Source organism: Chelonia mydas, chromosome 1, assembly GCF_015237465.2.
Source record: "Chelonia mydas isolate rCheMyd1 chromosome 1, rCheMyd1.pri.v2, whole genome shotgun sequence".
Classification (NCBI taxonomy): domain Eukaryota; kingdom Metazoa; phylum Chordata; order Testudines; family Cheloniidae; genus Chelonia; species Chelonia mydas.
Window position 1 is genome coordinate 13,710,017 of NC_057849.1, and position 24,183 is coordinate 13,734,199.

The 24,183-nt window shown below is 42.3% G+C and overlaps 1 protein-coding gene and 1 long non-coding RNA gene across 7 annotated transcripts in view; both read left to right on the forward strand.

Annotated features, from left to right (window-relative positions):
• The window catches only part of FCHSD2 (FCH and double SH3 domains 2), a 231,538-nt gene that overhangs the window by 141,545 nt on the left and 65,810 nt on the right, over positions 1-24,183 (forward strand). The gene's annotated exons all lie outside the window — the stretch shown is intronic.
• Positions 1,660-20,744, forward strand: LOC122462817. The gene is made up of 3 exons (XR_006285634.1): positions 1,660-1,833; positions 11,293-11,296; positions 20,697-20,744. It is a non-coding gene; the product is annotated as an uncharacterized LOC122462817 (long non-coding RNA).

Here is a 24,183-nt window from a genome sequence, read left to right on the forward strand (position 1 = left end):
GTAATTTTAATGTTTTTAAATGCATGTTTTTATATTTAGTCTTTCAATGTATGTAATGTACCTGTCAGAGATCTCTAGATGCACATACAATTTGACACACAAATTTCATAAAATAAATACATTTTTAGCTTAAGCTTGCTACAAAGATATACAAATGATTGTTAGTGAAAGCACCGTGTGTAATTATGCTTATTTCTTCTTTGTGTTAGAAGCACCAGTAAGGATTGAGGAGCTTATGTACTAGCCATTGTACAAAGATATTGAAACACATACAGTACTACCTGCCCTGAAGAGTTTACAAATTTAAAGACAAGAGGAAAGTAGATGTCACAAATGAAAGGAGAGAATAGGAACATTTATATGTATGACTCTGAATCACTGAATATTTTCTTTTTAATTGCTACAAAATTAGTTTTTTTAAAAAAAGCTAGGTTATTATGCTCTAGAATCTAATGTTTAATTTTTTTTTTTTTAAAAATTAGCCTCTGGCCCTTTTGGTTGCCTTAAAAGTGTGAACTGAATGTCAACTGATGACAGTAATGTGTACCTGAGTCTGCCAACAGCCTGCAAAGTATCTCATTCATCTCACTGGGTATTAATAATGAAATTTGATGAAAAAAATTAAATGCCGATATTAAGGGCTTATCATTTAAGTAGAAATATCAGGCTAATGTTACATGTAGTAGTAGAGATGGGGATGGGGTGGTGGTATAACTAGTAGCTTTCAATAGATAGTGAACAATGAATTTAATCCTCCTTCTTCAATGTTAGAATCAGTTGTACACCAAAGAAAAGACAGAGAGGGAAAGAAGAGATGCTAGAACCAAAAGCCTTTGCTCTGTCCAGTATTAACTCCCACACCTTCTCAGGTGCTAAAAAATCTAGTTCCATACCCAGATCTCAAAATGGTGAAACAGTTCAGGGTTCATGACAGGAATCAAAACTTGCTACTACAGTGCCCTCCCAGTTCCCATAAGCCTTTCTCCAAGCCTAATTTTTAATTGTTGGGAAGTCTCTCTATAGCGGGGCTCTCAGTCTTTCTTTCTGAGGCCCCCCTAACTTGCTATAAAAACTCCATGGCCCACCTATGCCACAACAACTGGTTTTCTGCATATAAAAGCTGGCGTTAGGGGGTAGCAAGCAGGGCAATTGCCTGGGGCCGCCACAGGGCCCACTGCAAAGCTGAGTTGCTCAGGCTTTGGTTTCAGCCTGAGGTGACGGGGCTCAGGGCCCCAGCCTTCAGCCCCATGCAGTGGGGCTTCGGCTTTCTGCCCTGGGTCCCAGCGAATCTAATGCTGGCCATGCTTAGAGGCACCCCTGAAACCTGCTCAAGGCTCCCCAGGGAGTCCCGGACCGCTGGTTGAGAACCACTGCTCTATATTATTAGAGTGCACACGATTCCAGTTTGTTTAAATGGAAGACAAAAAATGTATATTTTTTTTTATAAATTCCATTTCTCTTTTAAGATTAATTTCTTTTCCAGGGAATCTTTTTGTATAAAATCTTATCTGTCTTTTTACCACTGGTTAACAAGATTTTAGCAAAGCTTTTGATACGGTCTCTCACAGTATTCTTGCCAGGAAGTTAAAGAAATGAGGATTGGATGAATGACTATAAGGTGGATAGAAAGCTGGCTAGATTGTCAGGGTCAACGGCTCGATGTCTAGTTGGCAGCCTGTATCAAGCGGAGTGCCCCAGGGGTTGGTCCTGGGGCTGGTTTTGTTCAACATCTTTATTAATGAACTGGATGATGGGATTAATTGCACCTTCAGCAAATTCACAGATAACACTAAGCTAGGGGGATAGGTAGATACACTGGAGGGTAGGGGTAGGGTCCAGAGTGACCTAGACAAATCTGATGAGGTTCAACAGGGACAAGTACAGAGTCCTGCACTTAAGAAGGAAGAATCCCAGGTACCGCTACAGGCTGGGGACCGACTGGCTAAGCAGCAGTTCTGCAGAAAAGGGCTTGGGGATTACAGTGGACAAGAAGCTGGATGTGAGTCAGCAATGTGCCCTTGTTGCCAAGAAGGCCAACGACATATCGGACTGTATTAGTAGGAGCACTGCCAGCAGATTGAGGGAAGTGGTTATTCCCTTCTATTCAGCACTGGTAAGGCCACACCTGGAGTACTGCATCCAGTTTTGGTCCCCCACTACAGAAGGGATGTGGACAAATTGGAGAGAGTCCAGCCGAGGGCAACAAAAATGATTAAGGGGGCTGGGGCACATGACTTATGAGGAGAGGCTGAGGGAACTGAGGTTATTTAGTCTGCAGAAGAGAAGAGTGAGGGGAGATTTGATAGCAGCCTTCAACTACCTGAAGGGGGGTTCCAAAGAGGATGGAGCTCAGCTGTTCTCAGTGGTGGCAGATGACAGAACGAGGTGCAATGGTCTCAAGTTGCAGTGGAGGAAGTCTAGGTTGGATATTAGGAAACACTATTTCACTGGGAGGGTGGTGAAGCATTGGAATGGGTTTCCTAGGGAGGTGGTGGAATCTCCATCCTTAGAGGTTTTTAAGGCCCAGCTTGACAAAGCCCTGGCTGGGATGCTTTAGTTGGTGTTGGTCCTGCTTTGAGCAGGGGATTGGATTAGACGACCTCCTGAAGTCTCTTCCAACCCTAATCTTCTGTGATTACCAAGCTAATCTGCACACATTGCTGATTAAGCAATGAATCCATTGTTTGCTCATTCAAAAATAAGCAAAGGCAAGAGAGGGATATGCCTTTTACTGTTAAAGGTGAACTGACTGCTACCTGTTGCTGTGAAAAATTCTGAAATAAACGTCGCTGTGGCAGTTGGCTTAAGCTAAATAAAAATGTTCATTCGCACGATGTCTCCCATCGCTCCTGTGAGGTACAGGGAAACAGAGACATGGAGTGGTTAAGTGAGTTCATGCAGTCACACAAGTTTCTGACAACCATGAACAGAATGAAGATGTCATGTCTCGTAGTCCTGTGCCTAACCACAAGATTATCCCTAATAAGAATAGTTTGTTTTCAAAATACAATTTATATAAAACTTTTTGAGAGTCAGTGGACAAGTCAATAAGTCTTCGGTTAAGATCCTTATTAAAGTAGATAGTTATTAAACGTTGGCTGTTGTGACAGGGTCAGGCCAGATGGCTACAAAAGAGTGGTCGAAGGTAGATACATTAGTTCCAGGTTAAGCAGGTCCCTTTTCCCTGGGTAAAATAACAGGGACTATTCCAGAACACTCTGGAACTTTCTAGAACTAATTAAGGCAGGCAGGCTAATTAGGACACCTGTAGCCAATTGGGAAGCTGCTAGAATTAATTAAGGCCCATCAGGACACCTGGTTTAAAAAGACTCACACTCCAGTTAGTGAGGTGCACGCAAGGAGCTGAGTGAGAGGGCGTGCTGCTGGAGGACTGAGGAGTACAAACGCTATCTGGCATCAGGAGGAAGGTCCTGTGGTGAGGATACAGAAGGTGTTGGGAGGAGGCCATGGGGAAGTAGCCCAGGGAGTTGTAGCTGTCACACAGGTGTTACACAAAACGCTATAGACAGCTGTGATCCACAGGGTCCTGGGCTGGAACCCAGAGTAGAGGGCAGGCCTGGGTTCCCCCAACTCCCTCTTGGATACAGAAGGAGTTGACTTGGACTGTGGGTCCCACCAAAGGGGAAGGTCCCTGGCCTGTCCCCCGACCCACTAGGTGGACCAGCAGAGACTGTGGGGATTGTTCTCCTTCCTTTGCCCCATGCTGGCCAGTGATGAGGTTATCTGAGTGAACGGCAGATTTGAGCCACGAAAGTGGCCAAACTGAGGGCTACTGTGAATCTCTGAGGCGAGCAAAATCCGCCAATAAGCGCAGGACCCACCAAAGTAGAGGAGGAACTTTGTCACACTGTACATATTTTCATTGTAGTGCGCATTTTCTTCGTATTGCAAGTCACAAAGGGGTAATCTTTTGTTACCTTGCATCATGGACTGGAGTCACAGCTCTCACTAACATTTAATGGGGCTTGCATATTTAAGACAGTATGCAGAGTGCTGGAAATACAACCCCTAACACTGTTCTCCTCCTTATGGTCATGAAGAAACATCAGAGTGCTTATAAGTCCTTCTGCTTGAATCTTTTTTCAGTATCCCATTTGTAATTTTTTATGCTTCATTGCTGTCTTCTGGCCTGTTTTCCCCGTTATACTTCAATACTGGTGAGTAAGATGTGTAGCATATAGATATCATTAAGAAGAGATTTTGGTCCTTCCACATTTTTCTATGTCAGACCCAAAGGTCCAGGGGCAACACCATCCCTCCCTATGCTGTGTTTTGTCCTAGCTGACATTGCACCTTATATTTCACATGGGTGCTTTTTCAGCTCTGGTGCATTCCTCCAGTATGTGAGAAGAAAGGAAAACCAGGAAAGTTACATGGAAATCATTCAAGAAATCCAAAACAGCTATCAGAAAAACCTGACGACAGCCATCCAACACAAAAACAAAAAAGTGGAACCAACTACAACTATTCTACTACCCACAGAACACCGCCTCCGGGAGAAACCAGGGCACTAGCACCCACCACATGGACACCACACAACATTTGAACATCATCGGTTTATCTAGACTACCCCTCGCTGGAGCTGAATTGTTTGTACTCTCTCAGGCCCCACCATCAAACCTGATACAATGCTAATGTGTAGAACTAGAAAAATTCTTCCACTGACTCCACGTCAAAGAATTTTTTCGTAATGACAACACTACTCACAATTACTACACCCCGGCTGACAATTATAAGAAAAAAAATCATCTGACTGGACCCCACAGAGTGGAAAAACCACGTTCTTGATCATTACATTGATTGCTTCGGGCAAAAAATTGGCTGTGAAATTCTTAACAAACATCACATCCACCACAATCTTTCAGCAAGTGTGAAGACTTGATCTCTACAGAAAAACAGGAAATATTCCAATATAACTTAAAAATCAGAGACATGGTAAATTATTTATAACTCACTGTTTGTAGAACTTTTAGAGCTTATAAATTTCTGCCTAAATTTCTCCTTCTTACCCCTTTTAAACTTTTTTTTCCTACGTTTTGGATGGACTAACAAACGGATTATCAAACATACTCGATGGGGATCTGTGACGGGATGTGCATACCCCGCACTAGACAAGATAGGGTTAATCTCACGTTATGGACAGTGGAAGTCCTGCCCCTCACACTGTGCTGGGCATGCTCCAACTGCTGCCTCAGTATAAAAGGGAGCAGACCAACTCATTCTAGACTGACTGCTGAGGAGGAAGGACACTTGGTGGAGACTCCAGCCCAGGAGCTGCCTCAGCCTCTGACTGCAGGAACCAGAGATCCCGAGGCCCAGACCGCAGACCTGTTGCCTGTGGCCGGCCGACTGGAGTCGGAATCCCAGCCAGCTACCTTCGCTGAGGAGCTCGGCACCCCGATGACTAACAGACCCCAGCTTTAGGACACACGGTAGGAAGTGGCCCAGAGAGGCAGGGTCAGTGGTATCTCCCACCTGAGGAGAGTCAGCGTGTTGCGGTAGGATCCCCGCTGGCTGGGTGGTGACCACACTCACCACAGGGAGGGTCCAGGTCCCCCTACCCCATCCCCACCACTCTGGGTGGCGGCCCCTTATTCTGGCCCTTTGGCTGCACAGCCCTGACATCAAGGGCAGTTGTACTGACTCTGGTCGTTGGGCCAAACAGTCCTGAGCCCAAGGGCAGTTGGATTGACTCTAGCCGTTAGGCCACAGAGCCCTGATCCCCAGAGCAGCCATATTGACTTGGGCCATTGGGCTGTACAGCCCTGACTCCATGGGCAGTTGTATAGACTCTGGCCACTAGGCCATGCGGCCCCGAACAAAAGGGCATCTATATTGACTCTGGCCATTAGGCATCATTGCCCTGCATCCAAGGGCAGCTATCTTGACTCCGGCCACTGAGCCATGCTGCTTCCAGACTAGGGATAGTATGGTAGACTGTAGTCATGGTGGTATTACAACTCCAACCCGCCCGAAAAGAGGACAGGGGGTGCATACCACACAACAGGATCCTACCCTGATATAAATCTTTCCTGAACCCCCACTTACAGCCTTCAAACAACACTCCAGCCTCTCCAAGCTTATCATCAGACACAAGCTTCCCACTGACTAGGACACACCAACTCAAAGCATCACCAGACCCTGCAGGTTAGTCTCTAAGGTGCCACAAGTACTCCTTTTCTTTTTGCAAAACCTGTAGTGTATCTCCACTGATACAGTGATCAACACCCCGCACAACACACCTTTCAAGATTCATGGTTCCTAGACATGCATATCACAACATGAGGTATACCTCATCCATTGCACTAAATGTCCCAATAACAACTACATGCGTGAAACCAATCACTATGCTCTCAAATGGACACTCACAGGAAAAAGATAAGATAAAAACACCCTATCACCTGTGGTGAACATTTCACAAAGCCATCTGACCTTTCAGTCCTCATCCTCAAAGGAAACCTGCACAACACTATCAAAAGATGAGCCTGGGAGCTTAAATTCATAACTCTGCTAGACACTAAAATCATGGACTGAACAGAGATACTAGAATTATGGCTTATTACAACAATCTGTAACCCACTAGCCCCGCACCCTTTTGATCTATGACCACAGAGGTGTTAATGGGCTACTCCACTTTGAATGGTCCCTTAGAATATGCGTTAACTACCTACATGAAACAATCTGTTCCACCTTGTGTATCTTTCCCAGACCTGAAGAAGTGAATATGCTTGTAAGCTATTTTACTCTTTTAAAAAAAATTGCTCAGAATGTGTGCCTCATTCACAGAAGATGGCTTTTGAATGCTTCTGTTTTAAAGTAAGGTCTTTAAATAAGAACTGCCTTAAAAGTGCAAAAGCATATTGGAAACAAGATTGGGAATAGATCTACAATAGAGTCATGAGTCATATTACAGAATATAAGAACAGCCATATTGAGTCAAACCAGTGGTCCATATAGCCCAGTATCCTGTCTACCAACAGTGGACCGTGCCAGATGCATCAGAGGGAATGAACAGAAGAGGACTCTTTTGAGCGATGTATCACCAGTCATCCAGTCCCAGCTTCTGGCAGTTGGTGATTTAGGGACACCAGGAGCCTGGGGTTGTGTCCCTGACCGTCTTAGCTAATAGCCATTGATGGATCTATCCTCCATGAATTTATCTCATTCTTTTTTTGAACCCAGTTATACTTGGGACCTTCACAACATCCTCTGCCAACGAGTTCCACAGGATGAGTGTTCATTGCATGAGGAAGTATTTCCTTATGTTTGTTTTAAACCTGCTGCCTATTAATTTCATTGAGAGACCACTGTTTCTTGTGTTATGTGAAGGGGTAAATAACATTTCTCCTCTTATGGAAGCTGTTCTGTATTAGTAATCATTTTTGTTTTCCTTCTCTGCATCTTTTCCAATTCTAATATATCTTTTTTGAGATGGGGTGACTAAAATTGCATGCAGTGTTCAAGGGGTGGGTTCAAGGTACTATATGGATTTTTATATAGTAGCATTTTGCTATTTCCTGTTTTATCTCTCTTTTTCCCTAATGGTTCCTAACATTATTTGCTTTTTTGACTGCTGCTGCACATTGATGTTTTCAGATAACTATCCATGATGATTCCAAGATCTATCTTTTGTATGTATAGTTGGGATTATTGTTTCCAATGTGCATTACTTTACACTTACCAAGATCCAATTTTATCTCCCATTTCATTGCCCAGTCACCCAATTTAGTGAGATCCCTTTGTAACTCTTCGCAGTCAGCTTTGAACTTAACTATCTTGAGTAATTTTGTATCATCTGCAAACTTTGCCACCTCACAGTTCAGCCCCTTTTCCAGATCGTTTATGAATATATTGAACAGCACAGATCCTTGGATACCCCACTCTCTCCATTGCGAAAACTGACCATTTATTCCTACCCTTTGTTTCCAATCTTTTAACTAGTTACAGACCATGAGAGGATCTTCCCTCTTATCCCATGATTGCTAACTTTGCTTAAAAGCTTTGGTTAGGGACCTGGTCAAAGGTGTTCTGCTATATTGACTGGATCACCCTTGTCCACATGCTTGTTGACTCCACTGAAGAATTCTAATAGATTTGTGAGGCATGATTTCCCTTTACAAAAGCCATGTTGTCTCTTCCCCCAACATATTGTGTTTATCTATGTGCCTGATAATTCTGTTCTTTTCTATAGTTTCAACCTGTTTGCCTGGTAGCGAAGTTAGGCGTTTTTAAAAATTGGCATTACGTTAGGTATCATCCAGTCCTCTGGTACTGAGGGTGATTTAAGCAATCGGTTACATACCATTGTTAGTAGTTATGCAGTTTCATATCTGAGTTCCTTCAGAACTCTTGGATGAATGCCATCTGGTCCTGGTGACTTACTCCTGTTTAGTTTATCAGTTTATTCCAACACTTCCTCTATTGACACCTCCGCCCAGGACAGTTGCTCAAATTTATCACCTAAAAAGAATGGCTTGGGTGTGGGGATCTCCCCCATATCTTCTTCAGTGGAGAACAATACAAAGAATTCATTTAGCTTCTCCATAACTGCCTTGTCTTCCTTGAATGCTACGTTAGCACCCCAATCATCCGGTGGACCTGCTGACTATTTCGCAGGCTTCCTGTTTCTGATGTGCTTAAAAAAAATTGCTATTTGTTTTTGTGTCCTTAGGTAGTTGCTTTTCAAATTCTTCTGTGGCCTACCTTATTATATTTTTATACTTGTTGGAGTTTATGCTCCTTCTATCTTCCTCGGTAAGATTTGACTTCCGGTTTTTAAAGGATTCCTTTTTGCCTCTAACTGCCTCTTTTAAGCTGGTGCTTAGCCATAGTGCTGTTTTGGTTTTTTTTTATTTGGGGTATACATTTAGCTTGAGCCTCTATTACGGTGTTTTTAAATAGTCTCCATGCAGCTTGCAGGCATTTCATCCTTGTGACTGTTCCTTTTCATTTCCATTTAACTAGTTCTCCTTTTTAAAATTAAATGCTGCTCTGGTGGTATTTATGTATTTTTCCCTCCACATGGATGTGAAATGTAGTTACGTTATGTTTGCTATTACTGAGCTGTTCAGCTCTATTCACCTCTTGGACCAGACCCTGTGCTTTACTAGGACTGAATCAAGAATTGCCTGTCCCGTTGTGGGTTCCAGGATTAGCTGATCCAAGAAATAGTCATCTATGGTATCTAGAAATTTTATCTCTGCATCCCTTTCTGAGGTGACACATATCCAGTAAGTATGAGGACAGTTGACGTTTTCCATTATTATTGCGTTTTTTACCTTTGTAGCCTCTCTATTCTCCCTGATCATTTCACAGTCATTGTCACCATCTTGGTCAGGTGGTCCGTAACATATCCCGACTGCTCTAACTTGTTCTTTGTGATTTTTTGAGCATGTATATCAGAATGAAAACCAGTTGTGCTTTGTTTAATAGCAAGGGACTATTTAAAGATATTTGTGCACCTTTCATTATTAAAAAAAAAAAAAAAAATTCCTTTCACAGCCTGACAAACCTCACTAGGTAGCATGACTAACTAAAGCACTTTTTCCCTCTAGTCAGAGCCTCCATAGTGTGCTAAATATTATGGTATTGGCTTTTGGATGAATTGGGGGAAAGCGGGATAGTTTCAATAGACAGAATACTTGATATTCTTTGACATTGTGGTTTCATTTATGGGGATTTTCTGTGTATCAGTCACCTGTTACGTGCCTTCCCTATTTACTCTGTACTTTCTGGCTTATTTTTGGTATGAGGAAGTAAAATTGTTTAGACTGGCTGTCTTGTGCTTGATTAAGTTTCTTGTGATGTTGCAGACTTAAATAAGAAACCAGTTGCACATAATTTTCCTTTAACGTCATATTTTTACTTCTCTTTTATCTCCAGTGTGTTTGGGTGCCATTGCTTTAGTTTGAAAAGGCAAAATTCCATACAGCGTAGGTAGGTCTCCTGCTTACCCCTCACTTCTCTGAAACTGGAGCAACTACATTAACCAAAGATGCTAGGATGGGCCACAAGGGAAGAGGCAGCTTCTGTGGCTGTCTGCACTAAACACGTTTTTCAAAAATTTCCCACCAATGCGAACACCAGTTTGCCTCCATTACTGTTAGCAACTTTGGGAGTCCTGAATTTTCAGCACTGTGTCATCTAACCCTGTTCACAGCAGTTCTAACTGTCAGTGTTTAAAACAGCATCAGCAACTGCCATTTAATCTACTCTCGGACTCGAGACTTTGCTAGCACCAGTGGAGCTGAACTGGTGTTAGCAGTTGTAGAAGGGACCTGAAAGACCATCTAGGGGCTTTATAGATTTTGGCTAAAGCCTTGAGTTACACACAGAAATTATTTGGCTGCCAGTGCAGTGTCAGACAGCAAAACCAGCTCCCATGCCTTCCTGAGTGCCAAGACCTGAGTATCCTCTACCGAGCTCTACCAAAATGTCCACCTTTCTCCATTTAACAAGGTAGTTACTTGGTTCAGTGCAAAAATCTGCAGTGCATTTAACATTGTAAAATTTGGAGCAGTGAGTTGTAAATTAAGGAGAATATCAAAATTAATGAGTTACACAAGATTGCTATATTGATTGGATTGGAGGGGGCAGTTGAAAAGTTGAAGTTAGCCAGTGTCAGTTAGTTTCCTCCTCAGCATGTTAATGTACCCTATTCCATTGCACACAGATACAGAGAAATGAGTGGCTGTGCAGCTGAGCACCCCTTCCCCACTGTTCACTACATCTTTTCCCCACTCCCATAATTTCTCCTTACTTGCCCTGTGAACTCTGTCATTGATGTCAATGTCTGAGAAGACTGAGGGAATCTACAATCTTAGCTTTTCCTCTTCAGACTGACAGGGCACCCATCCTTATTTTATCTGAAGATGATTGATTGGGAAACCCTTCAGTTCTGATTGATCAGCCGGGTGACTCACTAATGATCGAGATAATCCCTGGTCTGTGGGGACAAGGCCCCCATTCACAGGCCCTGATGACCGAAGTTCTAGGGAACTAGAGTAATTGAAACTAAACCATATAAATAGTAATGCCTAGAGCAGCTGTTGCTAGATTAGTCTGGGTACTTAAGCATTTTAACTAGAGCTGTGCAGGGGGTGGAAATTCCATTTCACAAAGGATTTTGAAATTTCAAAATTTGGCTTCATTCCAAATTGGAACGAAAACTGAAAGATTTAAAAAATTCCAGAAAAGAAAAATTCCTAAACATTTTTCATTTTGGATTGAACTAAATAGAAACATTTCATTTTGATTTTTGACTTTTTAAAGGTGGGTGAAATGTCTTTTATTAAGTCAACTTCTGTTGATGAAAGAGACAGGCTTTTGAGCTTACAGAGAGTTCTTATTACCTCACTCACATTGTCTCTCTCATATCATGGGACCAACATGGTTACTACAATATTGCAAACAAATGTAAAATATAATAGAATACAAAATAAAATTTCAAAATGAAAAGGAGCTTTAAATTGAAAAACCAAATGTTTCCAGTAATGTTGTAATGGGCCATTTCAACATTGTTGGAACCTTTTTTCCATTTTTCTCCTCAACAAAATTTAGTGAAATCTATGCAGTTTTTGCAATTTTACAGTGTCGATGGAACTCCATTTGCCAATGGGAAATGGTCCAATCACAGTTTTTCTGACCAGCTTTAATTATAATTAGGGCCATCAATTATTTGCAGGTAACTCAGTCGATTAACTCTAAAAACATTAATCGTGATTTTAAAAATTTATCATGATTAATCGCACTGTTGAACAATAGAATACCAATTGAAATTTATTAAATATTTGTGAATGTTTTCTGCATTTTCAAATATATTGATTTCAATTACAAGACAGAATACAAAGCGTACAGTGCTCACTTTATATTCATTTTTATTACAAATATTTGCACTGTAAAAAACAAAAGAAATAGTATTTTTCAATTCACCTAATACACGTAATGTAGTGCAATCTCTTTATCATGAAAGTTGAACTTACAAATGTAGAATTACATTAAAAAAACTGCATTAAAAAATAAAACTATGTAAAACTTTAGAGCCTACAAGCCCACTCAGTCCTACTTCAGCCAATTTCTCAGACAAATAAGTTTGGTTAAAATTTGCAGGAGATAATGCTGCCCACTTCTTGTTTACATTGTCACCTGAAAGTGAGAACAGGCGTTCGCATGGCACTTTTGTAGCCAGAGTTGCAAGGTATTTACGTGTCAGAGATGCTAAACATTCGAATGCCCCTTCATGCTTCAGCCACCATTCCAGAGGACATGCTTCCATGCTGATGACGCTCGTTAAAAAAAATAATGGCTTAATTACATTTCTGACTGAACTCCTTGGGGGAGAATTGTATGTCTCCTGCTCTGTTTTACCTGCATTCTGCCATATATTTCATGTCAAAGCAGTCTCGGATGATGACCCAGCAGATGTTCGTTTTAAGAACACTTTTGCTGCAGATTTGACAGAATGCAAAGAAGGTACCAGTGTGAGATTTCTAAAAATAGCTACAGCATTCGACCTAAGGTTTAAGAATCAGAAGTGCTGTCCAAAATCTGACAGGGATGAGGTGTGGAGCATGCTTTCAGAAGACTTAAAAGAGCAGCACTCAGATACGGAAACTATAGAACCCAAACCACCAAAAAGGAAAATCAAGCTTCTGTTGCTGGCATCTGACTCAGATGATTAAAATGAACATGCATCGGTCCACTCTGCTTTGGATCATTATCGAGCAGAACCTGTCATCAGCATGGACACATGTCCTCTGGAATGGTGGTTGAAGATGAAGAGACACATGAATCTTTAGCGCATCTGGCACGTAAATATCTTGCAACGCCTGCTACAACAGTGCCATGTGAACACCTGTTCTCACTTTCAGGTGACACTGTAAATAAGAAGGGGGCAGCATTATCTCCTGTAAATTGTAACCAAATCTGGTTGTCTGAGCGATTGGCTGAAGTAGGAGTGAGTGGACTTCTAGGTTCTAAAGTTTTACATAGTTTTATTTTTCAATGCAGTTATTTTTTGTATATAATTCTACATTTGTAAGTTCAACTTTCATTATAGAGATTGCACTACAGTACTTGTATGAGGTAAATTAAAAAATACTATTTCTTTTGCTTTTTTACAATGCAAATATTTGTAATCAAAATAAATATAAAGTGAGCTGTCTTGTAATTGAAATCAATGTATTTGAAAATGTAGAAAACACCCAAAAATATTTAAATAAATGGTATTCCATTATTGTTTAACAACACAATTAATCACACGATTAATTGAGATTAATTTTTTTAATCACTTGACAGCCCTATTATTTATTTGTATTACGATAGCACCCACAAGCTTAGCCACTGTCCAGATAGATAGTGAGGCACCGTACCTGTCTCAAGTTGCTCACAATCTAACAAGACTAATGAGAAATAAAAGAAGGAAGAGAGGTGAAATAACATGCAGTCCATTTCTAGTTTAAATATCCACCATCCCAAACTTGGCCGTTACTTAAGCCATTGTAGGTTGACAGTTTTTTGTGGGTATCACGGTAGATTTGGGTCTTTAAAGAGAGGGTAGTGCTCATGTAGACTAATTCATAGAATCATCCTGTATTCTGAAGAAATTTAATGACTGTTAGTCATTCTTATTTCATTTCATGTAAGCCTTGTCCTATGGTTCTCTGTGAAAGCACCTACAGGAAAATTAAATGGTATTTTTGTAGTTTTTTGGAGAAAGCTGCAGTCCCACAGTGCATATTACTTATATATTTCAAAATTTGCTAGTTTGTTCCATTAACAGCCTGGGTGTGCAAGTGGAGGGAAGTTACTTCACAAACAGCTTTTTGCAGCTGCTTTCAAAACTTAACATTTTATGTTAATTTTGATATTTTAATAGTTGTTCTTTCTAGTAATTTAGCCTCTAGAATGCCTCTTGTGCTGTTAATAAATGTTCCATACTGTGTGATCTAAATTTAAATAATTTAGAAGACTTTTGTTAGTGTTACTTAAATAATGTGCCAGTCACTATGATCACTAGATGAGTTAATGACATGAGACACACTGTATGACTGAGTCTGTTGAAACTGCTCTGTTTTGGACTGGGGCTGAATGGGTGATTATATTGTCCTTTCACCTCTGACTTTTAACCAGAGCCACAGTGCAGACATGTAAAAGCTTAGTCTCATCTTAGTGCCTAGTAGATATTTGTGTACATTACAAAATGCAGCCATGCACTCTGCACTTCTGTTCATTAGCTGGAATAACAGGACTGCAACGAATAAGCAGAGCTATGCATGGAAGTTTACACAGCACCTTTTCTGCATGGCTACCAAGTTCTCAATTTTCATAATTCAAGCAGATGCACAAGAGTGACATTGCCGGGGGGGCGGGGGGGGGAGGAGGCAAAGGTGAATAAGTAGACTAAAGTTAATCAGGGCATGAATCTTGAACTTGATGCAATAAAGGATGGGAAACTATTGGGGAAGTGATGTGGTCAAAATGACTGACTAGGAGGATGTTCCTCACTGTAGTAGCTTATATGGAGAAAGCAATGCAAGAATTGAGGAAGTCAGGGAGGAGGTGGTTACAATAATCAAGACAGGAGACTGAATGAGAATTTTAGCTTTCAGAATTGATGGAAAGGACAGATCTTAAAAAAATTTTGGAGGAAGAAGAGGCAGAAGTTGAAATGTGTGTCTGTGAAACATGTTGAAAGAGCCCATTCTGAGTTGAAAATAGGAATTTACCAGCTTGTTTAAAATCACACTGAAATGCGTTAAGAGCAGTTACCAAAGTGCTTTGCTCTGCCCACAGTTAGCCTGTGCTTCTTGGAGTGGAGCTGTAGCTAATACAAAGAAATATCCAACTGCAGGAAACACCTGGGTGTGCTCCACTTGGGAGGCAGGTGGGGCTGAATCTGAAAGTTTTAACTGGAAACGTTCAACATTCCTGGATTAGAAGTCATGGAAACAGACATCCAGAAAAGATTACTCAGCTTTTCATTTTGCAACACTCATTTTTTTTGTTGAATTTTAAATCCATTGCTGAAAACAAGTGACAGAAAAAAGAAACTATATTGAAATATCCTTATTGTTTCCTTGGCATCTTGGCTTTGGATGTTATTTTGATATCTTTGATTTAACTGTTAATGGCTGACCAGCAATTAGAACTTGCGGCTATTCATTCACAATGAAATTTTCCCCTGTGCAGAGAGCCTGTACAAAGTCTATGCACCACTACTTCAGTGTTACTTAAGTGGTACTGGTGGATTTCACTCTAAAGGAATAATCAGAAATTATTGCCTTGTCCTTTTAAAATTTATTGTTGAAATTCTAGTAATTTATACACTTTAATGGTAGTTAGTAGAATTTCTTTGTATGAGAACTGGGATGAAATTTGCTCATTCAGTGGTTGCTTAGCACACAAGCCATAGTGGGATTGATACCTATAATCTTCATATAGTTGTTTGGCTGACTCAGGGTGAAGGAGTGTAGGCCAAATGTTCCACAAGCAGCAGGAGAATGTTTGGTATATAACAGGAATGAAATCTCAAGATACTATAGTGGCTGACTAGTATTTATGACTGCAGGAGAAAACATTGTCCACATTGGTATGAATGGCACAGCAATCAACTTACTAGAATTTATATGGTTTCAGAGTAGCAGCCCTGTTAGTCTGTATTCGCAAAAAGAAAAGGAGTTCTTGTGGCACCTTAGAGACTAACAAATATATTTGAACATAAGCTTTTGTGAGCTACAGCTGTTTGTTTATTTATTGTTTATTTATGCTCAAATAAATTTGTTAGTCTCTAAGGTGCCGCAAGTACTCCTTTTAGAATGTATATGACTCCAGAGACCTTGGTAGAGAATTTGAATAGGATTGTAGAATAATCTTTCTAGAGTTTCTGCCATTTCCAAGGACCAAGGAAATAAACTAGTAGCTGAGGAGGTGGACAAAGATGGGGTTTCATGAATCATTTGTTGTCTGAAGAAAGGGGACTGTAAGGATTAATTGTGACTTCCATTTGGACAGCAGGGGAAAACATTCCTTAGGGGCTTGAAACTAGGAAGAAAGCTGGAGAGGCACAATAGGCGGGAGATAAGATCCAGAAAGGCAAATGGGCAATATTACAGTATGGACAAAGCAACAGTAAGAATACATTATGCAGAGCATCACACTGGATATAAACCATGGTTATAACTTAAGAAGTGCTAAAGTAAAAATGGCTTGTAGTGTACTGTTTTTTTCTTAATGGCTCGACATTTACACAATTTTAGTGAGACCAGAGTGAGAAGGATTAGAAATCTTATAAAAGCTCGTGAAATTTCTAGCCCAGTTTTAAAGACTCAAGAAAGATTTGGGGGGAAAGCAGAAGAGCAGTATCCCAAACCCCTGTGAGACAAGAAGCTTCAGAGGGGTCCCTGGATTCTTACACTGTTTTGTACTTTCCCTTCATCAAAGTTATTGACTTCCTATTTGAGGATGGCTTGGCAGGTTCCCATCAGAGGTGGTCTAGTGTTTATTCCCCTGGTTGGGGTGGATGAATTTGTTAGGGTGTAGTCATTTGCTTTGCCACCCTGTCATTTGGGATTCTGCTATTCAAATCCCATTTAATCTGTACTAATGGAAATTGGTCCTTAAAAAGCAGAATTTCTTACCTTGTATTAATTTCCATAAGATCCGCTAACGTAGATGCCTACCAGTCAGCCTTTGTTGCTCAAATGGCTGGCTGTTCAAATTTGAGAGTTAACGCATGACATAAGGTATAGCTTCCTCTTCGGAAGTCACTGAGCAGTTCAAGATCTTTGGGGAAAGAAGGCTGTAGAGTCCAGAGTCTGAAGGAAGACGTGTAAAAAAGGGAAGGAGGAGGATCTGGGGAACTACAGGCCAGTCATCCTCACCTCAGTCCCTGGAAAAATCATGGAGCAGGTCCTCAAGGAATTAATTCTGAAGCACGTCTAGGAGAGGAAAGTGATCAGGAACAGTCAGCATGGATTCACCAAGGGCAAGTCATGCCTGACTAATCTAATTACCTTCTATGATCATAGAATCATAGAATCATAGAATATCAGGGTTGGAAGGGACCCCAGAAGGTCATCTAGTCCAACCCCCTGCTCGAAGCAGGACCAAGTCCCAGTTAAATCATCCCAGCCAGGGCTTTGTCAAGCCTGACCTTAAAAACCTCTAAGGAAGGAGATTCTACCACCTCCCTAGGTAACGCATTCCAGTGTTTCACCACCCTCTTAGTGAAAAAGTTTTTCCTAATATCCAATCTAAACCTCCCCCATTGCAACTTGAGACCATTACTCCTCGTTCTGTCATCTGCTACCATTGAGAACAGTCTAGAGCCATCCTCTTTGGAACCCCCTTTCAGGTAGTTGAAAGCAGCTATCAAATCCCCCCTCATTCTTCTCTTCTGCAGACTAAACAATCCCAGCTCCCTCAGCCTCTCCTCATAAGTCATGTGCTCTAGACCCCTAATCATTTTTGTTGCCCTTCGCTGGACTCTCTCCAATTTATCCACATCCTTCTTGTAGTGTGGGGCCCAAAACTGGACACAGTACTCCAGATGAGGCCTCACCAGTGTCGAATAGAGGGGAACGATCACGTCCCTCGATCTGCTCGCTATGCCCCTACTTATACATCCCAAAATGCCATTGGCCTTCTTGGCAACAAGGGCACACTGCTGACTCATATCCAGCTTCTCGTCCACTGTCACCCCTACGTCCTTTTCCGCAGAACTGCTGCCTAGCCATTCGGTCCCTAGTCTGTAGCGGTGCATTGGATTCTTCCATCCTAAGTGCAGGACCCTGCACTTATCCTTATTGAACCTCATCAGATTTCTTTTGGCCCAAACCTCCAATTTGTCTAGGTCCTTCTGTATCCTATCCCTCCCCTCCAGCGTATCTACCACTCCTCCCAGTTTAGTATCATCCGCAAATTTGCTGAGAGTGCAATCCACACCATCCTCCAGATCATTTATGAAGATATTGAACAAAACCGGCCCCAGGACCGACCCCTGGGGCACTCCACTTGACACTGGCTGCCAACTAGACATGGAGCCATTGATCAGTACCCTTTGAGCCCGACAATCTAGCCAGCTTTCTACCCACCTTATAGTGCATTCATCCAGCCCATACTTCCTTAACTTGCTGACAAGAATACTGTGGGAGACCGTGTCAAAAGCTTTGCTAAAGTCAAGAAACAATACATCCACTGCTTTCCCTTCATCCACAGAACCAGTAATCTCATCATAAAAGGCGATTAGATTAGTCAGGCATGACCTTCCCTTGGTGAATCCATGCTGACTGTTCCTGATCACTTTCCTCTCATGTAAGTGCTTCAGGATTGATTCTTTGAGGACCTGCTCCATGATTTTTCCAGGGACTGAGGTGAGGCTGACTGGCCTGTAGTTCCCAGGATCCTCCTTCTTCCCTTTTTTAAAGATTGGCACTACATTAGCCTTTTTCCAGTCATCCGGGACTTCCCCCGTTCGCCACGAGTTTTCAAAGATAATGGCCAAGGGCTCTGCAATCACAGCAGCCAATTCCTTCAGCACTCTCGGATGCAACTCGTCCGGCCCCATGGACTTGTGCACGTCCAGCTTTTCTAAATAGTCCCTAACCACCTCTATCTCCACAGAGGGCTGGCCATCTCTTCCCCATTTTGTGATGCCCAGCGCAGCAGTCTGGGAGCTGACCTTGTTAGTGAAAACAGAGGCAAAAAAAGCATTGAGTACATTAGCTTTTTCCACATCCTCTGTCACTAGGTTGCCTCCCTCATTCAGTAAGGAGCCCACACTTTCCTTGGCTTTCTTCTTGTTGCCAACATACCTGAAGAAACCCTTCTTGTTACTCTTGACATCTCTTGCTAGCTGCAGCTCCAGGTGCGATTTGGCCCTCCTGATATTTTTCCTACATGCCCGAGCAATATTTTTATACTCTTCCCTGGTCATATGTCCAACCTTCCACTTCTTGTAAGCTTCTTTTTTATGTTTAAGATCCGCTAGGATTTCACCATTAAGCCAAGCTGGTCGCCTGCCATATTTACTATTCTTTCGACTCATTGGGATGGTTTGTCCCTGTAACCTCAACAGGGATTCCTTGAAATACAGCCAGCTCTCCTGGACTCCCTTCCCCTTCATGTTAGTCCCCCAGGGGATCCTGGCCATCTGTTCCCTGAGGGAGTCAAAGTCTGCTTTCCTGAAGTCCAGGGTCCGTATCCTGCTGCTTACCTTTCTTCCCTGCGTCAGGATCCTGAACTCAACCAACTCATGGTCACTGCCTCCCAGATTCCCATCCACTTTTGCTTCCCCCACTAATTCTACCCGGTTTGTGAGCAGCAGGTCAAGAAAAGCGCCCCCCCTAGTTGGCTCCCCTAGTACTTGCACCAGGAAATTGTCCCCTACGCTTTCCAAAAACTTCCTGGATTGTCTATGCACCGTGTATTGCTCTCCCAGCAGATATCAGGGAAATTAAAGTCACCCATGAGAATCAGGGCATGCGATCTAGTAGCTTCCGTGAGTTGCCGGAAGAAAGCCTCATCCACCTCATCCCCCTGGTCCGGTGGTCTATAGCAGACTCCCACCACTACATCACTCTTGTTGCACACACTTCTAAACTTAATCCAGAGACACTCAGGTTTTTCCACAGTTTCGTACCGGAGCTCTGAGCAGTCATACTGCTCCCTTACATACAGTGCTACTCCCCCACCTTTTCTGCCCTGCCTGTCCTTCCTGAACAGTTTATAACCATCCATGACTGTACTCCAGTCATGTGAGTTATCCCACCAAGTCTCTGTTATTCCAATCACGTCATAGTTCCTTGACATCACCAGGACCTCCAGTTCTCCCTGCTTGTTTCCAAGGCTTTGTGCATTTGTATATAAGCACTTGAGATAACCTGTTGATCGCCCCTCATTCCCAGTATGAGGCAGGAGCCCTCCCCTCACAGACATTCCTGCCTGTGCTTCCTCCCGGTATCCCGCTTTCCCACTTACCTCAGGGCTTTGGTCTCCTTCCCCCGGTGAACCTAGTTTAAAGCCCTCCTCACTAGGTTAGCCAGCCTGCTGGCAAAGATGCTCTTCCCTCTCTTCGTAAGATGGAGCCCGTCTCTGCCCAGCACTCCTCCTTCATGGAACACCATCCCATGGTCAAAGAATCCAAAGCCTTCTCTCCGACACCACCTGCGTAGCCATTCGTTGACTTCCACGATTCGACAGTCCCTACCCAGGCCTTTTCCTTCCACGGGGAGGATGGACGAGAACACCACTTGCGCCTCCAACTCCTTTATCCTTCTTTCCAGAGCCACGTAGTCCGCAGTGATGAGATAACTGGCTCTGTGGATGAGAGGAAAGCAGTGGACGTGTTGTTCCTTGACTTTAGCAAAGCTTTTGACATGGTGTCCCACAGTATTCTTGCCAGCAAGTTAAAGAAGTATGGGCTGGATGAATGGACTATAAGGTGGATAGAAAGCTGGCTAGATCGTCAGGCTCAATGGGTAGTGATCAATGGCTCCATGTCTAGTTGACAGCTGGTAGCAAGCGGAGTGCCCCAAGGGTCAGTCCTGGGGTTGGTTTTGTTCAATATCTTCATTAATGATCTGGAGGATGGTGTGGATTGCACCCTCAGCAAGTTTGCAGTTGATACTAAACTGGGAGGAGTGGTAGATACACTCGAAGGTAGGGATAGGATACAGAGGGCCCTAGACAAATTAGAGGATTGGGCCAAAAGAAATCTGATGAGGTTCAACAAGGACAAGTTAGAGTCCTGCACTTAGGACAGAAGAATCCCACGCACCGCTACAGACTAGGGACCGAGCGGCTAGGCAGCAGTTCTGCAGAAAAGGACTTAGGGGTTACAGTGGATGAGAAGTTGGATATGAGTCAACAGTGTGCCCTTGTTGCCAAGAAGGCTAACAGCATTTTGGGTTGTATAAGTAGGAGGATTGCCAGCAGATCGAGGGACGTGATCATTTCCCTCTATTCGACATTGGTGAGGCCTCATCTGGAGTACTGTGTCCAGTTTTGGGCCCCACACAACAAGAAGGATGTGGAAAAACTGGAAAGAGTCCAGCGAAGGGCAACAAAAAGGATTAGGGGTCTGGAGCACGTGATTTATGAGGAGAGGCTGAGGGAACTGGGATTGTTTTGGGATGTATAAGTAGGGGCATAGCGAGCAGATCGAGGGACGTGATCGTTCCCCTCTATTCGACATTGGTGAGGCCTCATCTGGAGTACTGTGTCCAGTTTTGGGCCCCACACTACAAGAAGGATGTGGATAAATTGGAGAGAGTCCAGCGAAGGGCAACAAAAATGATTAGGGGTCTAGAACACATGACTTATGAGGAGAGGCTGAGGGAGCTGGGATTGTTTAGTCTACAGAAGAGAAGAATGAGGGGGGATTTGATAGCTGCTTTCAACTACCTGAAAGGGGGTTCCAAAGAGGATGGCTCTAGACTGTTCTCAATGGTAGCAGATGACAGAACGAGGAGTAATGGTCTCAAGTTGCAGTGGGGGAGGTTTAGATTGGATATTAGGAAAAACTTTTTCACTAAGAGGGTGGTGAAACACTGGAATGCGTTACCTAGGGAGGTGGTAGAATCTCCTTCCTTAGAGGTTTTTAAGGTCAGGCTTGACAAAGCCCTGGCTGGGATGATTTAACTGGGACTTGGTCCTGCTTCGAGCAGGGGGTTGGACTAGATGACCTTCTGAGGTCCCTTCCAACCCTGATACTCTATGATTCTATGATTCTATGTTTAGGCTGCGGAAGAGAAGAATGACAGGGGATTTGATAGCTGCTTTCAACTACCTGAAAGGGGGTTCCAAAGAGGATGGATGTAGACTGTTCTCAGTGGTAGCAGATGACAGAACGAGAAGTAATGGTCTCAAGTTGCAGTGGGGGAGGTTTAGGTTGGATATTAGGAAAAACTTTTTCACTAGGAGTGTGGTGAAGCACTGGAATGGGTTACCTAGGGAGGTGGTGGAATCTCCTTCCTTAGAGGTTTTTAAGGTCAGGCTTGACAAAGCCCTGCCTGGGATGATTTAGTTGGGGATTGGTCCTGCTTTGAGCAGGGGGTTGGACTAGATGGCCTCCTGAGATCCCTTCCAACCCTGATACTCTATGATTGTTATTGTGGTCTCTTATGAGGGGAGCTGAATGCAACTGGTCTCCACCAGTGGAACTGATCCACAGAAAGGAATCATCAGCTTTTAGTATTTACAAATTGCTGAGATAATTGTTTGGAAAGCTGGCTGAAAAAAGCCTTCTGGCAGGAAAATATTCTGCGGTATGATTTGTCCACTTGCCTACCAGTCTTCATACAGAAGAAATGCACATCTGTTCAAATGGTCATCGCTGCTAGACAAATTTTATGGATGGGGGAATCCCGTTTTCAGGAAGGAAAACAAGTATTCCTTCTCAGATTCTGTAGATGTAGAACGTCCAATTACTACACCTCACTGGAACAGAATGTAGTCAGATTGACTGAGAATATTGCACAGTGTTTTACATAATTATTTAAACTCAGAATTAATTGCTGAACTGTCCATAAAGTAGTGTTGGTTTCCAAACTGAAATTAATACATTTTAAAATTCTGAACAAATTTTACTTAGCTCCATGATTTTAAGAGTCTGCAGCTTACGGATTCTAATCTAGCTGTGCTCAAATGGTACAGGAACACACCCGCCCACGTTCTGGTAAATTCCACAGCTAAAAAAAAATTGGGAGAAAATACTGTTGCAGTTAAATGTGTTTGAAAGATACAATCATGAGGTGAGGATACTAGTCTGAATGCTGGGATCCATGGACATTCAGATTTATTCTTGAGAAAATTATCTTCAGAGTATATGGGGAATCACTTTTAAATGAGATTTAGAGCTGGTCAGAAAACAATATGAGATTTTCAAATAGTCTTTTTAATCTAAATTCAAAATGTTGATGAAAAGTTTTGTCAGTATTTGAATTTCTCTACTAACAACATTTGACTTAGTGTGCAGACATCCCACTCCTCACCCAGCTCATTTCTACTTCTGATTTCCCTATCCACCTGACTTTTCCCTTTAACTTTCTCTCATGTCCTCCATTAAGAGAGGGATTGTAGTTATGTCAAACCTATATCTTTAGGATTAAGCATAATGTGTAACAAATTGATCAGTATGTGCTTTTGGAATAACTAAATTTTGAATGTTAATCAGGTTATGATTTTAGAAAAAATATCAGTGGAACCTCATCCCTTATACTCCTTCCTAAAACAGTGGAGCTGGGTATTCAATAGATAACAAGAAGATGACCCTGGTGCACCTTTTGTGTATGTTTGTGTGGGTGTCCATGTGTATTAAAAATTTTGTGGTCTTTGAAATGAGTATTCCATGTACCAGGTTCCTTACTCTCTGGACAGGTAGAGCAATCATGTGTTTAGCAATCTAAAAAAAAAATAGGCCTGAGAAATAAAAGTTAATACAGTGAATGTGGGTATGTGTTTGTTAGCAAAGAGATACTGCTACAGGCACCCAAAAAGTTGTAACAGATTCCCAATGGATAAGACATTACAGCGGGAGTCAGGATACCTGGGTTCTAATCCCAGCTCTCTCTCACTGACTGACCACCTCTGTGGCCTTTGAAAAGTCACATCACTTCTCTGTGCATCTGTTTCTCTTCCCATGATTTCTGTCTTTTCTGTGTAGATTGTAAACATTTTGGGGCAGGGACTGTCACGTGCTGCATGTTTATATGTTTCCTAGCACAATGGTGCCCCAGTCTCTTTCAAGGCCTCCAGGCACTACTGTAATACAAATAATTTCTATGCTGTCCAGTATTTAAACATTGTTCCCTCATAACCAGTATAGCACCAGTTTGATTAAGTTGATCCAGCCTTATCAGATAGGCATGTGGATAACATCCTCTCCTTTTCTCCAGTCAAATTGGCTAACTCAAGATATAAATAACAGTGAGCTCACTTGAATGTAGTTTAACTCATGAAATGTGGTCATCAGAGCAAAATATATTTAGAAGTTTCTAACTATAAGTATTTTTTTAATTCTTGCTAAACATTAATTTGTTCACATCAACTAAGAATTCTATTAAATTAACTGGTTGATCCACCCATCTACCCACCGCTCCTATTTTTCCCTGCCCCACAGTTATCAATGAAAACATGCTGAAGTGTGTTTGTTATATATCAAGA